The 17,590-nt window shown below is 42.4% G+C and overlaps 2 protein-coding genes across 9 annotated transcripts in view; one reads left to right on the forward strand and one right to left on the reverse strand.

The window, feature by feature from the left end:
* The window catches only part of SOX2 (SRY-box transcription factor 2), a 1,445,341-nt gene that overhangs the window by 141,871 nt on the left and 1,285,880 nt on the right, over window positions 1-17,590 (reverse strand). For 2 of the 8 annotated variants that reach the window (XR_012232827.1, XR_012232824.1), the window contains exon 1: window positions 2,557-2,766. The exons of 5 other annotated variants lie outside the window; for them this stretch is intronic. The gene's annotated coding sequence lies outside the window, so the exon portion shown is untranslated. Of the gene's footprint in view, window positions 1-1,017; window positions 1,116-2,556; window positions 2,767-17,590 lie in introns of those variants that run through there. One more of the 8 variants, XR_012232828.1, reaches the window with a different exon arrangement.
* The window catches only part of LOC141092733 (uncharacterized), a 277,487-nt gene that overhangs the window by 61,710 nt on the left and 198,187 nt on the right, over window positions 1-17,590 (forward strand). The gene's annotated exons all lie outside the window — the stretch shown is intronic.

Genomic DNA, 17,590 nt, shown 5'->3' on the forward strand with positions numbered 1-17,590 from the left:
TCTTTCACAGTGAACACTAGCGAATCTTTGTCTCCACCTAGTAACAACATAATCATGACATGATGACATGAAGTCTTCATACAAGTCATCTATGTTTTGCAGATGGTTGGATAGAAGTGCATTTACATGATTTCATCCTCCACACATGTGACAGCCATTTTATGGCTCACGTCCAGTGAGAGTAAAAGGCGCACTTAGGGTAATACTCACACGTAAAGGAAACGCAGTAAAGAGGAAGAGATTTTAACAAATTTCATCAAAAGGCTATGGAAAATTATTTTCATGTAAAATCACATGCTGTGCATATTATGAATCCGCAACATGTCAGTTCTGCAGATATTTTTATCCGCAGATTAAAACCTTTTGCAACGCATAGGGTAAAATCAGCAGAAAATCCGCAACAAAATCCAAAGGTTTTGGTCAAGCCTCTGTGGACATATCCTTAGATATTCATGATATTTATTGCTTAGCTGTGTACTTGTTAATTCTTTGCATTGTTGAAGATCATCAAGGATTTTCCCCAGGGAAACATATTCTGAATGTCCAGCAAAGGAAGCAAAGGGTCAAATAAAAAATGAAAAAAGATTAAAAACAATGAAATTAGCGTTAGTTGACAAACCTTTATAGGCCTATAATATTTTAGCTTTATTGTTCATGTTTGTCCAGAATAAAGAAAAAATGGAGAAGAAAACTTATGAATTTCATACATTTAAAGCAAATTTAAATAACTGTATATTTAACAGAGACCTGACACAGCCTCATCAGTAGCACGTGGGACTGGCAGAAGACTAAAAAAAATGATCAAACACTGCAAAATGTCAGGGAAAATATCATTCATAAATATGTATATTACCGAGCCATATATTTCATTTGCAATGTGACACATTAATTAAAATCCAGATTAATACGTAAAGTAAATTATAACTCTGCATTACCATTGTGTATGATTGCTTGCTTAAACAATGTGGATGTGTCGACTGGTTTATTACAATGACAGGTTTTGCAGTACGGTACTACCTGGAGTTGGATTACAATACAGAGAATTAAGTGGCGGTGCTGAATCTGCATGCGGGGAGCGGCTGAATACCTGGGATCCTCAAAGTAACCAATATTAACTACGGAAACAGAAACATCAATCCAATTAGGAAAAGGTACTTTATTACAACAATATGCAAAGAAATATGTACGCTCAAGGCTTTACAGAACAGATAATAATTACTTAGGATTCCGAAGCATGAAAAGGGACTGTTATACCCCTATTGATATCCGGAATATTTAAAATGACACCTCCCATGGCAAATATAGGCAGCATTCATTGCATAAGGCTCATTCATTGCATGAGACCGATATGGAAACTGAAGCAAAATATAGAAACTCGTGTCTCATCATAATTGTCAAATTTGGGATGTGATCGTAATTTTTTTTGTTGTCAAAGTAATTTATTCTTATACGCGATGAGTTAAAAGGGAAAAGAGGGTGAACCTCAAAAAATAGAGGCAGTAAAGAGAAAGTAGGCCTATAAGTAGCACTGCATCTGAAACAGACCTGTAGGGATGAAGCCAGTATCTTAAGAGGTAATCAAGCAGAATGAAAAGTAGTGTCCAGGCTGATCAAAACTGTATCTGTAGCTGCTGGGGCTCTTGCATCTCTGCCTTTACACTAGACTGGAAACCCTTTGTACTAATTACCAGACTGTACCAGATTTTCTGGTTCAGTTCCATTTCATAATTGACTGACAATAATGCGCAAGGAAGGGGAAAATTCAGGCTCAACACCGCAAGCACAGGATCTGAAGTGGTTTCATAGGGGGGCCATCATTGCCTGGCACTAAATGCAGATTTGAGCAACTCTTATCTGCACTTCCTTCCAATTCATGGATTTTAAGAGTGAGGGAGATTAAAGTGCCGACGTAAGAATAGCCAATCTTCAGCAGGGCACTAATTCAATTGTCCGCATCCATTACAGAGCGATTATTTAGGAGACAATCATTTTTGGAAGTTTGATTTTGCAAGTGGCGAGAGGTAACATACCTCCAGCTACACCTGATCTGCAGAGTGCCAGTATGGAACGTGTTCATGTTGAGAAATATTCAGAACGTGGGATATTAGACAAGTCCTGTTCATCATCACCCAGCCATGAGATGGTTACCGAGAGGAAAAAATGCTTCAATTAAATTAACACTGAATTACACTTTAATATTATTTATACACCCCTATTCCTTCTAAATAAAGCATTAGGTCATTTAGTAAACAGCAGCAAATATTATTATCACTTATGTAACTAAAGCTATAGTTGGTATATAGTATAGTCAGAAGAAACTGTCACCTTGAAGATTGGATGTGACACCTCCTTGACCTTCAGAAGTGACTGATTATTGTAACTTTTAGATTAAGAGCATGAAACCCATAAATATAGTTTCATTAGATAAGTCAACAGCTTGATATGGAAATATATTGCGCTTTAGTTGTGCCAGCCCCAGGGTAATATCAAAGAGATACATGAACAGTCTCCTACTGTTAACCAGTGACACGCCAGAGGTGTTTAGAAAAGGCTTACCTTCCATTCATTGGACAAGTCTCTTTTCGGCAGGGCCTACAACAGATGTTATGTCCATGGACTTTCCCAGAAGAAGTGCCCATACAGGTGGGGAAAAAAGAAATATAGACACCTGAGAGCAAAGTAGCTAAAGGAAAGAGCAGAGCAAATGAGCAAAATGTCTTCTGCCTGCACAGCCAGACCCTGTGCATGGGGAGTTACAAATGCACTGGCTATAGACTTTGTCCAAAGCTGTAGTTTTTCTTTTTTTTTTTTTTTTTAGTGAAGGAAGATTAGTTCATACAAAACTCAACAATACAGCACTGAAACCCATTGTTGATATTCAACATTTTTCACATAGCGGAACAGAATAGACAATACGGTATCTAGGAAACCGCGGGCTGGATTACAGGCTGATGATATCTCATCCTTCTGGAGGCCTGTAATCCTTTTTATTACCTACCACAGCCAAAAGAGCAGAAACCTAAAATCAATAACATCGTAACACTTAAAAAAAAAGAACAAGGGATTAATTAAAATAAAACTGTTAAGGGAAATTGTAAAGAGAGTATAATAGCCTGGGTTGAGTGTATCGCCATACAGTTTGAAGAAGAGGGTGATGCAACACTCTTTTTAATAGCAATAAGCTGCTGGATTGAGTATCCTGAATATTAATAAAGCAACTATGAATGGTGAAATATTCTGGCAAAATATGAATATTTTACAGGATGCCATGTAATTAAAGAGTTAAGGAATTATTTTAAAAGTTTAACTCTTTAAGACAAAAGAGCAACAAATCGCAAAAAAATAACATGCAGTAAATTATAATTTTGCACAGATTAAAAAACGTCACCATGTACAGTATATTAAAATATCAAGGATACTAAAAAAAATGCACGTAAGAGAAAATGCAAAAAAAATGTATTGTGGCAGTACAAATAAACTAAGTAATAATGCAAATCCGGTAATGATGCAAACAACTAGATTTCCATATATCCGCGTCAATATTTGCAGTTTTATTTACTGATCTATTCTCTTTCCTCATGTTCTTCAGAATCCAGAACCCATATTTTCCTCAAAACACCAAATAGTCCAGATAGCCCGAGACGTGATTGTTCCCACCAGTCTTTTCATCACTTCAGCAATTGACCAATTGACAACTGACTGATGGTTATCTTTTCACTCCAACAATAAGAGAAATTACCATCACTATTGGCTATGTACAGTAAATGCCTCCAGAGTAAATTACATGATTCTAAAATTCTTCTATGCCAGCTTGGTACAACAGTCACACAAAAAGTTTCTTTCTGTGTGCGTGCGTGTGTGCGCCTGGCTTCCTGTACTGCAGATTTGGCCTTTCCTGTCAGAAAGAGAATAGAACTTGACAGCTTCTTTAAAAGAGGAGTATAAAGGAAGTTTAATGAGGGATGGCACTGTGCTATTCGGGAGCTTCTATTCTTCACGATTGGCTATTCTATCCTCACAAGACAAAATAGGAATGTGGGAAATAGATAAGCCGTACAGGAACACTCTGAGGGACACTTCACTGACCTTCAGAATTTACTCAATCCTTAATTCACTCCAATAGCTAATAAATAAATAAATCATGTTTTGAGGCACATGCAAAGAAGAGAAGGTTAAATGTACACACACAGAGGGGAAGAAAAATAGGAACCATGCCAAAATAAACACTATTCATTAGGATTTGAACTTTGTAAGAATTCTATAAATAACAAAACCACCCAGAAAATCCTATTTCTGGAGTGCAAATATAATTGAGATTCTTTCAGACTGGAAGCTAGAAATGCAAGGTGCAAGTGATGTATACATGCCTCAGTATATGGAAAAATATGCTCACATAACTTACATACAAGAATAGATATCATTAAACATTACAAAAAATGAATTTCAGGATAAAAAATATCCATTTATGAAGTGTTGGACTGGGGAGCCTGGAGCCCACAGGTAGAATTGACTCTAGGGGCCCACACTACAGCTACTATAGAGAGTGAAGTATTGAACATGTCACCAATTTTCTAAGTAAAAATATTTGTAAAGGTGCTATTGACATGAAATTCTCACCAGATGTCAGTAACAACCCTTCCAATTCACACAGGCAAAGAAATCAAACCATAGATAAATAGTCTATAAATTAGTTTCTGTGCAATAATGAGAAATGACACAGGGAAAAGGTATTGAAGAAGCTTATTGAAATTTAGTTAATAAGTTGTACAAACACTTTTGTTGGTGATGACAGCTTCAAGACACCTCCTGTGTGGAGAAACTAGTAGCATGGATTGCTCACATGTGATTTTACCCCATTCTTGCACACATGCATTCTTCGAATCCTGAAATTTCCTTGGGCTCCTTCTATGAACTCTGGGCTTTAGTTTCTTCCATACATTTTCTTTTGCATTCAGGACAGGTGATTGGGCCATTCTAGCAGTTTATTTTTTTCTCTGAAACCAAATGAGAGTGTTGTTGGATGTTTGTTTGGGATCCTTGTCTTGCTGAAATGTCCACCCTCATTTCATCTTCATCATCGTGGTAGATGGCAACAGATGTATTCAAGAGTGTCTTGGTACATTTGTCCATTCAGCCATCCTTCAATTATAAGAAATTTGCCAGTGCCGTATCTTGAAAAACAGCCGGACACCATGATGGTCCCACTTCCAAATTTCACTGTTGGCATGGTATATTTAGGGTAATATGCAGTGTCTTTTGGTCGCCAAACATGGTATGCATTATGGCATCCAAAGAGTTCAATTTTGATCTTATTTGACCAGACTATATTTACCCAGTATTTCAGGCTTGTCTAATTGTTGTTGAGCAAACTATAAAAATACTTGAACATGCTTTTTGTTCAGCAATGAAGTCTTTACGTGGTGCACATGCCTACCGACCATGGAGGTTGAGAGCATAATTGTTGCTTTCTTTGAAAAAAATTGTACCTGCTGATTCCATTTCTTTTTTTAGCTCTCCACAGGTGGTCATTGGCTCAATGCTGAAGATAGGGTACGCAGGCCGCATGCCGACGTAGGTGGAGCTGAACAGAGAAGGTGCGGAAGTGGGCGGAGCTTCACGGAGGAAGTCCGCATCCCTCTGCAGCTCGGCCATACGCTAGTGTGAAACTAGCCTTTTTTCTTTATGTGTTCAATACTTTTTCCCTGTGTCATTTCTCATTATTACTCATAGCTTAATTTATGGACATCTATTGTTTGATTTCTTTGTCTGTGTGGGTTGTATAAGTTGTTATCAATGTCTATTGAGAATTTCATGTCAATAGCATCATTAGCAATATATTTACTTAAAAAATTAATGACTTGTTTAATACTTGTTTAACATCAACTGTGCCCGCACCATAACTATGATGTACAATTATGACGGTTTGCATTACACTGGTTGTCCTTTGAAAACAAGTTTAGGATAGGTGATAACTTTTGATTGGAGATGATCTGACTGCTGATTCCCATACTGTTCAGTAAAACAAGGAAAATTTATTCCCAATGGGACATTTATATCCCCAGTTAAAAACAAATTGGCAGGTCAGATGTCCGATTGCCACTCCATTTTTTCTGGGGCTGCAGGAAAAGCAACATTCGTCAGCCTCATAGGAAATGAATGGAGTGGTGATGTCATGTCGCTCTCACCGAAATTACCCTGGAGCCGGGGCTCAGTGCCCGACGTCATCACTTCTGGTATCGCGGCCGGTCCGGGGGTCTCGTCGAGTGTGCACCTCCCGCGCTTGACTCTGTGGCTTTTCACTCGACTCCAGGACTTTGTCGAGTGCACATGCACTTCCCCCATAGCCTGACTATGGCCGCGCCATCTTGGATGTCTCTATGGTCCTGAAGGACCTGACCCGGAAGTCCCAGCACACATGCCCAATATCAGGCTGCCTCTTCCTGAAGGCGGCGGCTGATTATCGTTCTGGCTTCCTTGCTAGACCTGCTGGGTCTCCGTTTGGCTGCTCTCTGTACTCAGGTCTCTTGCTCTGTACTCTGGCATGCTTCCCTGCACACACTCAGTTTTGCCTTGTACCCAGGTGTGCTTCCAGAACACGCTCTGCTTTGCCTTGTACCCAGGCATGCTTCCCAGTACACGCTCTGCTTTGCCTTGTACCTTGGCATGTTTCCCATAACGCGCTCTGCTTTGCCTTGTACCCAGGCGTGCTTCCCAGCACATGCACTGTTTTGCCTCATACCCGGGCTTACTTCTCTGTGCACGCTATACGCACTCCTGTACCTGCGTGTCCCCGTGTATACGCTTAGCACTATCCTGTACCGTGCGTGTCCCCATGTCAATGCTTTGCACACTCCTGTATCCTGTGAGTCCCCTCCTGCACCTTGTTAGACACGTTCTCTTGTGTCTTCTGTGAGCCAGCCACCTGGTTCCAGCAGTCGTGGTACTTTACCCCCCTGGGTCTGCCCCTGATGCTCTCTGTATAGGCGGTGGTCCTCACTAGGTCAGCTCGCCCTGGGTGGGTTGGTATCATGACCCAGAGGGTCCACACGAGGAGTCGTCACTGGTGGTCGAACATGCCACCGCCCCATTGTTTTAGGTGAAATTAATGGGGTGGCATGCTTTACCATCACTCCATTTATTTCCATATCTACCACTTGTATAATGTTACCGGACAGGAAGGGGTTACACTTTCAAGTATTTTATCACTAGTAGAAATAAAATATCTTCTCCTTATTGATAGAGAGAACAAGAGAACAAATTATCTTCATACACTAAATATGCCAAAATTACATTCAAGGAACAAAAACTACAATGCCATGACTAGATCACATATTAACACCATTTAGTGACCAAATATTACCATCATAATTTTCATTAAAGGAACAGCACTAACCTTAATATTATCCCCATTAACAGTTATGCACAGATAGTATATAGTAAATAGTGTAAGTGTACAGTTAATACAATGATCATCAGTGACATTATACAGAGGAGCTCTGTTTATAATATATCGTGTAAGTGTATAGGTAATAAAATGATCACAAGTGACATTTTTACACATGAACTCTGTTGATAGTATATAGTGTAAAGGCCCTTTTACATTTAGCGATGCACCAGCGATCCCGACCACGATATGACCTGGTCAGGATCGCTGGTGCATCGCTAAATAATCGCTAGTGAGCTGCCACACAGGCAGATCTCACAGCGATGCAGCAGTGATACAGCGGACGATACTTAACTTTCAGACGCGGTGATGAAGACGTCTTCCCGCCCGCGTCCACGCGTCGCTCGTCGGTGCCACAGGAAGCCCAGCAGGAAGCGCCCGACGAGAAATGGAGCCGGCTGATCTCGCAGCGATCAGCGAGGTAAGTATCACACATAGCGATATCGCTAGCAATATCGCTATAACGTCACAAAATTGGTGACGTTATAGCGATATTGCTAGCGATATCGCTATAACGTCACAAAATCGGTGACTTTATAGCAATATTGCTAGCGATATCGCTATGTGTAAAACCCCCTTAAGTGTGCAGGTAACACAGTGATCACCAGTAACAGTTATACACAGAAGCTCTGTATATAGTGTAGTGTAAGTCTACAGTTAATTCAGTTGTTATGTGAAAAATTATACATAGGAGTTCTGTAGATAGCATAAAGGTTATAGGTAATTGAAGTGATAGCAAGTGACAATTATATACATAAGTTATGTTGATAGTATATAGTGTAAGGGTACCGTTACACTAAGAGACGTACCAGCGATCCCGACAACGATACGACCTGTAAGGATCGCTGGTGCGTCGCTAAATGGTCTCTAGTAAGCTGTCAAACAGACAGATCTACTCAATGACACAGCAACGATCCGGTGATCCATATAACGACCTCGGTGGTCGTTGGTACCTTGTCACACAGCAGCTATTCTGACGACTCATGCCTGCGTCCCTGAGTTCTGCGTCGCCAATGAGGTCGCTCGTCGGCGTCAAACACAGCGATGCATGCTGGCCAGCGGGATGCCAACGATCAGAAAATGGCCTGGGACATTTGAACACGATCAGCGTATACAGCGGGGGGGGGGCGGTCGTCGCTATATGTCACATATAGCGAGATCGCAGGCGAGATCGCTGTTGCGTCACAAAATTGGTGACGTTACAGCGATCTCGCCAGCGATCTCGTTATGTGAGATGGGGCCTTAAGTGTACAGGTAATACATTGATAATCAGCAACAGTTATACACTGGAGGTCTGTAGATAGTATATAGTTTATAGTGGGCAATATGGTGGCTCAATGGTTAGCACTTTTGCTTTGCAGTGCTGGGGTCCTGGGTTGAAAGCCCTCCATGAACAACATCTGCAAGGAGTTTACATGTAATCCCTTGGTTTGAGAGGGTCTCTTCCCACACTCTAAAGACTTACTGATAAGAAAGTTAGATTGTGAGCCACAATGGGGACAGTGATGCTGATGTCTGTAAAGAGCTATTGAATTAATGGTGCTATATGCGAGTTAAATAAATAGTGTAAGTGTACAGATAATACAATGATCATTAGTGACACTACACACAGCTGCTCTGTAGATTGTATATAGTGTAAGGGTACCGTTACACTTAGCGATGCACCAGCGATCCTGACAATGATATGAATCGCTGGTGCATCGCTAAATGGTCGCTAGTGAGCTGCCACACAGGCAGATCTCACCAGCGACATAGCAGGGGTCGGAGGTCGCTACTTACCTGTCAGACGCGGCGATCCTGACGTCCTCCCGGCCGCGTCCACGCATCGCTCGTCGGCGCCACAGGAAGCCCAGCAGGAAGCTGACGACGAGAAATGGTCCAGGACGTTCTCGCACGACCAGCGATGAGCAGCGGGGGAGTCGGTCGGAGGTAAGTATCACACATAGCGATATCGCTAGCAATATCGCTATAACGTCACAAAATCGGTGACGTTACAGCGATATTGCTAGTGATATCACTATGTGTAACGGGGCTTTAGTGTGCAGGTAACACAGTGATCGCCATTGACAGTTATACACAAGCTCTTGCTTGTCTCTGCAGAATTAAACACAAAGACATCTGGATCGCCCCGTGCCAGGGTCGTGGGGTACTCGGTACCAGGCCCGTAGGCTTCAATGGGAGTTGTCACAGTATCAGTGACCCGGTCCGTGGCCCTGGGCATCCATTGTAAAAGGGGAATGTTGAGTGATGGGATAAAGTTTATTAATGAATGTTTCGTGACGCCACCTGTGGTATTCGGCTATGTAGATGTTAAGTCAGATCCTCTGGGACAGATGGTGTGGTGCAGCAATGATGGTGTAGCCCTCCACAGGCAGGGCTGTAGTCCCAGGGCAGTGTAGATGAAGAGATAGGGGAGAGACGTGGATGGTGCAGGGCTAGGCACAAGGATGTAGCAGTGCTGGGTGTGTTGACGCAGGAATAAGTGGAAGACACCAGGGCATGTAGTTCCAAAGCTTTACTCACAGTCTGTTGCAGGTACAGATGCCCGCCTCGGTGCCATGTCCTCCGGGTCAGGGGCTCAGCCAACCTCCAGGCAAGATGAAGTACTCCTTTCCAACACTCCACCAACATATGTGCCTTTTCTGAACGTCTCCCTTTTGCGCTTATAATGAAGTACTCACAATACTGAGTTACACTGGAGTTCCTCCTGTCCGATGTTCCTATGAACTCTACTTGTGTGGCAGATAGCTGTAGCCTGCTTCAGGGACTCCTTACTACCTAGTCCCGGCTCACTCATGATGCTGTTGTGCCCCCAAGTCTGGTGTGGGAATAAAGTGGTGACTGCTTCTATTCCTCCGGTGTCTGCTGCAGGACCAATAGTATCCATACAACCTCGGGGACCGGACCCCGGCCTTGCGCTGTGAACTTGGGAAGGGTTCTGCTCTAACCCTAGTCCTTCATTCCTTTCTTCTCCTCATGTTCCGTACTAATCCTTTCCTTCCTATGGAGAGAGTCAGGCTTTCTCTCAATGTCCCTTTTCTTGTGCCAGCGGACCCAGGTCACTGAGGTCGGCTGCAGCACTTCCTTTATCCATCCCACTCAGGGGATCTTCACTCCTCTTCTGACTCTGTCAGACTGACTAAATCCTAAACTCTTCCCGCTCTTTTAATGCAAACTTAAACTCCACCCGCCTCCCAGCATGCTTCGTGTTCCAAGCAGGGAGCCACTAAAGGGTGCTTTGCTACACTACTGTGCTGTGTGGGATGCAGGTGTTGGAGTGTGGTCAGGTATCTCCACCTTACCTGAATGGAGGGGTACCACACCTCAGGAGGAGGTGCAGTACCTTTGTGGTGACTGAACCCTCAGGGGCACCACACATCTATGGCTATGTGCTTTTATAGCACCTTCTCCACTATTCCTCCAGTCCTATACTGTGCCAGATGAAGAAGAAAAATGCAAAAGTGATGTCCTGCACAGTAACAAATTCTTCCTCTTGTTCTTCCCTATAGTAACTGTCCCCAAAAATAAAGTATTCCACAGTAAGTGTTGTCCCTCTAGTTACACATGTGATGCTAGTCACTTCTCACGGCCAAGCCGTGAGTCAAAATCTTCAAGGAGTCCAAGGTCAGAAGCCAGGGCGTACATGATAAATAGAAGGAAGAGGCAAAAGCATAGTCAGGTAACGTTCCAAGGTCAGAGTCGGGAAGATAACGGATCACAGTTGAAGGAGGCAGATGATCAGAACAAAGACCAAGGCCAGGCAACAGATCAAGAATGCAGAACTCAAGGCACAGGAGAACAAATCTCAAGCTGAATGTACCTCTGAGTTGTGGGAGACACAGCTATGTTAAGTAGCATGGCAATTACCTGGAATAATGAATGCTTGGAGACAGCCGACACCTCACGGTCTCAGGTTGTATAGTCGAGCTGTCAATTAACACACTGACAGCTCAGCACGCCCCTGTACCTGAGTTGACAGCCGAGCTGTCAGTAACTGCATCTCAGGCACACTGAGGGGTGGAACTGTGCCAACACACTCGTAGTAGAAATATTCCCCTATGTGGCACCCATACAGTATTAATACATATATTCCCTTTGTGGATCTCATACAATAGTAAAAGTCCAACAGTAATGCCCCTTCCCCAGTGGCACCCATGCAGTAATAGCAAATCCCTTTTATGCATGGGTATAGTTGGAGCGTCAAAAATTGTGGCCCCATAAAAAATGCATGAGGCCTCAAGGGGCCATTGTTAATGTATGGGGCTACACTGGCCCCAAAATGGCCTTATACATTAATAATGTCTCCCTTTTGGTTCTATACAGTATAATGTTCCCCATTCTGGCCCCCAATATAGTAATAATGTCTCCCATTCTGGCCCCCATACTGTATAATGTTTATTTTATTTATCGCTCATTTATCTTTCAGTATAATGTTGCCCTCTGTGACCCCTATACAGTATAATGCTTCCCTCTATGGTCCCCATGCAGTTTAATGTCTACCTCTGACTGTGACCACCATACAGTAACATTTTTCCCTCTGTGGCCCATACAGTTTTATGTCTGTCTGGCCCCCATATAGTATAATTTTACCTCTATGGCCCCCAACAATGTAATATTTCCCTTGTAAGAATGTGGCAATCTCAGCAGTCGAGTCCCCAGCAATTAGACATTTATCACCTATTCTTTAAATAGGTAATAAATGTCCTTTATGGAACAAACCTTTTAAGCACAGTGATCAGATCACTATGTTTCAGACATTGATGACTTAAGGCCCTGTCACACTAGCGAGATCGCTGATTTTGTGACGCCACAGCGATCGCGCCAGTGAGATCGCTGTGCGTGATGGGGATCAGACACTGGCCCCCCTGCCGGTTATCGCTGATTGTGCAGCATTTTGGTCTCCCGCTGGCCAGCGTGCATCGCTGCGTGTGGCAGCGAGAGACCAGCGATCAGCGACGCTGGTTTCTAATGTAAACAGCGGGTATCCAGGAGCCACGGCTCCTGGATACCCGCTGTTTACCTTGGAAACCGGCGTACGCGCTGGTTTCCAAGGTAAACCGGGTATCTAGGCGTCAAGCGGCTCTTAGATACCCGATGTTTACCTTGGAAACCAGCGTGTACGCCGGTTTCCAAGGTAAACAGCAGGTATCTAGGAGCCGCGGCTCCTGGATACCCGATGTTTACATTAGAAACCAGCGTACAGCGTCGCTGATCCTGATCGCAGGGGCTGTCTATGTGACAGCTCACCAGCGATCAGCCTAACGATGTCCCAGCGATCCCATCATGTCGGATCGTTGGTGGGATCGCTGGGACATCGTTATGTGTAACGGGGGCTTTATCTAATCAATGTTTAATCTGCGTTTTTTATGGGATAAGTGAACTTAATTCTTCTTTAACCCCTTAACGTCCAATGGTAGACATAGTCCATCATTGGACGCCTCCCTCTGTTTGGTGTGGGCTCCAGCGATGAGCCCGCACCTTTTCCAGAGCATGACAGCTGATATTCAACCGCAGCTGATAACATGTTAAATGCCACTGTCAAACTTCGTCAGGAAGCAAGTCATTACCTCCTTCCATCGGCGCTCGTGTCACATAACCATGAGTCACCGATGGGTTGGCATGACAACCTGGGTTCAACAGGAGACCCCTGTGGTTGTCATAGCCAGGTTGCTATGAGCACTGTCTGGTGGTGGGTGCTCATAGCAATTGAGCACATCTGCTATATAGAGCAGGGCTGCAGCCATGCTCTATGTAGCAGAGGCAGAGGCGATCAGACAACTGCAGCTTCTAGTCTCCCATAGAGACTATTGAAGCAAGTAAAAAGTAACAAAAGTTTTTAAAAATATTAAAAAATAAAAAAAAAGTTCAAATCACCCCCCTTTTGCTCCATTCAAAATAAAACAATAAAAAAATCAAATATACACATATTTGCTATCACCCTGTTCAGAATCACCTGATCTATCAATATATAAAAATAATTAATCCCATTGGTAAATGGTGTAGCGAGAAAAAAAATCGAAACGCCAAAATTATGTTTTTTTGGTCACTGCAACATTGCAATAAAATGCAATAACGGGCCATCAAAAGATCTTATCCACATCAAAAGGGTATCAATAAAAACTTCAGACTGGCGCGCAAAAATAAACGCTCACCCAGCCCCAGATCCCGAAAAATGTAGACGCGACAGGTCTCGGAAAATGGCAACTTTTTTGTCTACAAACTTTGGAAATTTTTTCACCCCTTAGATAAAAAAGAACCTAGACATGTTTGGTGTTTATGAACTCGTAATGTCGTGGAGAATCATAATGGCAGGTCAGTTTTTTCATTTAGTGCACCTAGTAAAAAAAAGGCAAATAAAAAAACGTGTAGAATTGCACTTTTTTTGCAATTTGACTGCACTTGGATTTTTTTTTTCTATTACTCGACGTGATAAAACCAATGGTGTTGTTCAAAAGTACAAATAATCCTGCAAAAAAACAGCCCTCATATGGCCATTTTGGTTCTGGGAAGAAGGGGAGCAAAAAATTAAAATGCAAAACCAAAAATACCCCTGGTCGTTAAGGGGTTAAGGTTCAGATTTGGCAAAGTACAAAAGTAAAACAACTCAAAGCATGGCTGGATCTAATGTAGCTGTCTTTACTCTATAGATAAATATAGGAGGAACCAAAATGAGAATCAATCCCGCAGTCACTTAAAGGAATTATCAAGGACTAAAAACGAACAGGCAGGTAGTTGCTACCTACCTGCCTGTTCTGACCGGCACCAATCTCAGGCTGGCAAAGAGTGGCCACAGACGGCCTCTGGCTATCATTTAGCAGCTTCCACTCATGTCACTTCAACATAGCAGAAGCTTCTCGTCTACGCTGCATTGTTGATTGGGCATATCTGTTGATGTAATTTTGATTTACAGCCAACTCCCCGCTGTCTAACTGTGGGAAGCTGGCTGTTAAATAGCCTGATGTTGGCATTCATGCCCCGTCCGCAAAACAGCCTGGAAGAGTAAGAGCTGCTCTGTTGATGTTGAGCAGCTGAATCACCAGCAGGACTGGTCAGTGACTGCACAGTGCTGGTGCCGGTTAGAATGATCAGATAGTTAGCATCTACTTGCCTGTTATTTTTTAGACCCACTGGGAAAAAAATAGCCCAGAATAAACCCTTAAAAAATTCCTATTTGGGTGGTCAAAGGGAATGTACTCTATTATCTATATATTAGGGAGAAAACTGCATGATTTCAAGATTTTTTTCAAAATACAGATAGTGATATAACACAATAGAAAAATTACATAAACATAAATTAACATACAGTAGTGTTTGCATACATAGCTTAATTCTGATGGGTCCATGTGTAGCATCTGTACAAGAGCCCAACCAATCATAGTTGAAAAGTAAATCAATTGCTCATAGAAGCCAATCAGAATTAACTTTTAGAGGACAGTGATTCTCAAACTGTGAGGTGAGAAGCAAAATTTGAGAGGCAGGTTTTACAATACGTATTATCTCTAAGTAGCAGCACTCTTTTGTCAAGAATAGACTCATTTCCACTTGCTTCAATGTTAAATAAAGTTAAGGAGAAAAATAAAAAAGTATGTGGAATGCTATTTTAACTTTGGCATGGACTTTATTTCAGATAGTGAGGCAGAGGCATCATTTTGATATGCCTGGTGAGTTCCCAGAAATAAAAGTTGAGAAGCCCTGCTTTAGAAATCAAAGAAGTAACAGGACAGGACACCATGAGCACGTATGGTTTTGATACATCTTCACCAATATATGTTTTGTATTTTGCAGTTGTGCATCTGGGCTGGGCACTTGTTCTTGTTGTTAGATTTCTTAAGACAGTATTGGGCACTTTTGTAGAAAATATTCAGTATCTTGGTGATCTGACTGTAACGGGAGTGGTGAAACCACTATACCGTGGTCTGAGGAAAGCCTCGAGCCAGGACTTTTCACTAGAGCCCCTGATGGTGGGGTAAAGCTTGGTTCCCGATGAACACCAGGTGGTACTTGAGGACAGTCCACGGATGCATGGCAGCTGACTCCTAAGGGACTGGTAGCTGGAACGGCCCATAGGGAGAAGACAGGTGATGCAGGCAAGCTCTGGTGGAATTGGACTAGTATGGCTGATACACAAGTAGGCACAGCAAGTGCAGATGGGTCCGGCTGATGTACAGATTGGTACGGCTGGTACATAGATAGGTATGGCTGATACAGGCAGGTCGGGCTGATATACAGATAGGCATGGCTGGTGCAGGTAAGTCTGGTTGATATACTGAATGGCACAGCTGGTACAGGCTGATCTGGCTGAATTAAAGGCTGGCATGGGAAGCACTGGCGAATCCGGCTGATGTACAGACTGGCAAGGCAAGTGCTGGTGGATCTGACTGAAGTACAGGCTGGCACGACAAGTGCTGGCAAATCCAGCTGATGTACAGGCTGACATGGCAAGTGCTGATGAATCCAGCTGATGTACAGGCTGGCATGGCAAGTGCTGGTGGATCTGGCTGTAATACAGACTGAGAAGGCACACAATGGCAAGGAGGTTAGGGACAGACACTAGCAGGAGCTAGTGGACTGAAACCTGAGATCTATCAAGAATGTTTGGGAACAGACTAACAATGTTGCATCAGGTGGAGGTGCCTTAATAAGTGTCTCCCAACCACTGGCTGGCGACATTTTAGGAGAGTGCTCGCTGTCCCTTTAAGAGGGTGGGACTGCGCATGTGCCATAAGCACAGTGTTGGGGACCTGTGAGTCCTGTGCAGACTCTGGACAGGAGAAGGAGGAGGGAGTGCGTGGCCACAGTGGTGAGCCAGGGAAGCGGGGCAGCGTGCAGGGATGCTAGTGATACACTGACACCTAAAATAACAAATATTTTCCAGTAGAAACATAAACTATTCAATGAAAGTTGCTTCATTTTTAATAACCATGTCTACTAGCGTGTAGCCCTACCAACTGTACCTTTTATAGAGAAGTGGTGGAGCTATATTAAAAATGCAAAAAATGGCTATTTGGACCACAACAGGCTAAACAAAAATTTGCAACTTTTAGATCTGTTAAATATGGTTTCCTGAAAAAGTTATTTTTTTAACATGGTAAATTTTAAGTTACGTTTTGGGGCTAGACAACTGATAATCCCTTATTTCAATTGATACAAATAAAGCACTATGGAACCTATTAGTTGTATTGATTAGAACACATAGTCCAGTATACTAATTTTCATGAACCCTTTCACTACAAAGTATCTCATGTCAGGATGGTGTTTAAGTCCCATCGAGATATCAGATATGTATGGATAAATAAAAAATAATTAATAATATTTTTGAAGATGTAGTATATGTTGATTTTGTGAAAATATGGTTGGTGTAGCAGCTAGAGATAGATAAAGGTATGGCTTCAATTCTGTCAATCACCTACATCCATTCTTTGATCTCAGTTCAGTAGAAAGTGTAAAGACACCCATACACATGAGAGCAAAGTCAACTGAACCTGTTGATTTCAATGGCACTGTATATTAGAGCCTCCTTACTCTGCCAAGAGTTAATGTTAGAGAAAAGAGTGAATTTTTCCAAGCTTGATACTGTTTTTTCCACAGGAGGCAAGATTTGCCCCCATTGAGAATAAATACACGCTACGACAGTATTGGTGGAGGAGGATTGGGGGAGGGGGAGTTGATAGAAATAGCTATCAGCAAATGAACAAACAGGTTTGGAAGGTGTATGGGAACCTTAAAGCAAATCTGTCATCAGGATTTACAATGCAAACTGCATACAATATTAAATAGATCTTTAAAACCTAGGGAGTCGGGTGTCTTTACTTTGAAAATTCATGGCAGAATAATTATATTCTGTAAAGTTAAAAATCTTTTGTAAAATTAAACTCAGTTTCCGTTCACTTAGCTCCTCAGTTTTCTTCCTCTATGCTGCTGCTTGAATCCCTCTTTGCTCAGTAGAAACTGCAGCTGTCAATCACGCTGAGTTGGCAGAGATTGAATACAATTGGACTAATGAGCCCATCAGTTCTAAAATATTAATATAATAATTTATGTTTATATAGTAAAACCTGGTGACAGGTCAGCTTTGCAGTTGCCCGTGCACATTTAACAAAATTTAATGAAAATGGACAATTTTAACCACAACAAACATTCCTTGGT

The sequence above is a fragment of the Dendrobates tinctorius genome, unplaced genomic scaffold (genome assembly GCF_039654945.1).
Source record: "Dendrobates tinctorius isolate UK_male_01 unplaced genomic scaffold, ASM3965494v1 ptg000060l, whole genome shotgun sequence".
NCBI lineage: Eukaryota > Metazoa > Chordata > Amphibia > Anura > Dendrobatidae > Dendrobates > Dendrobates tinctorius.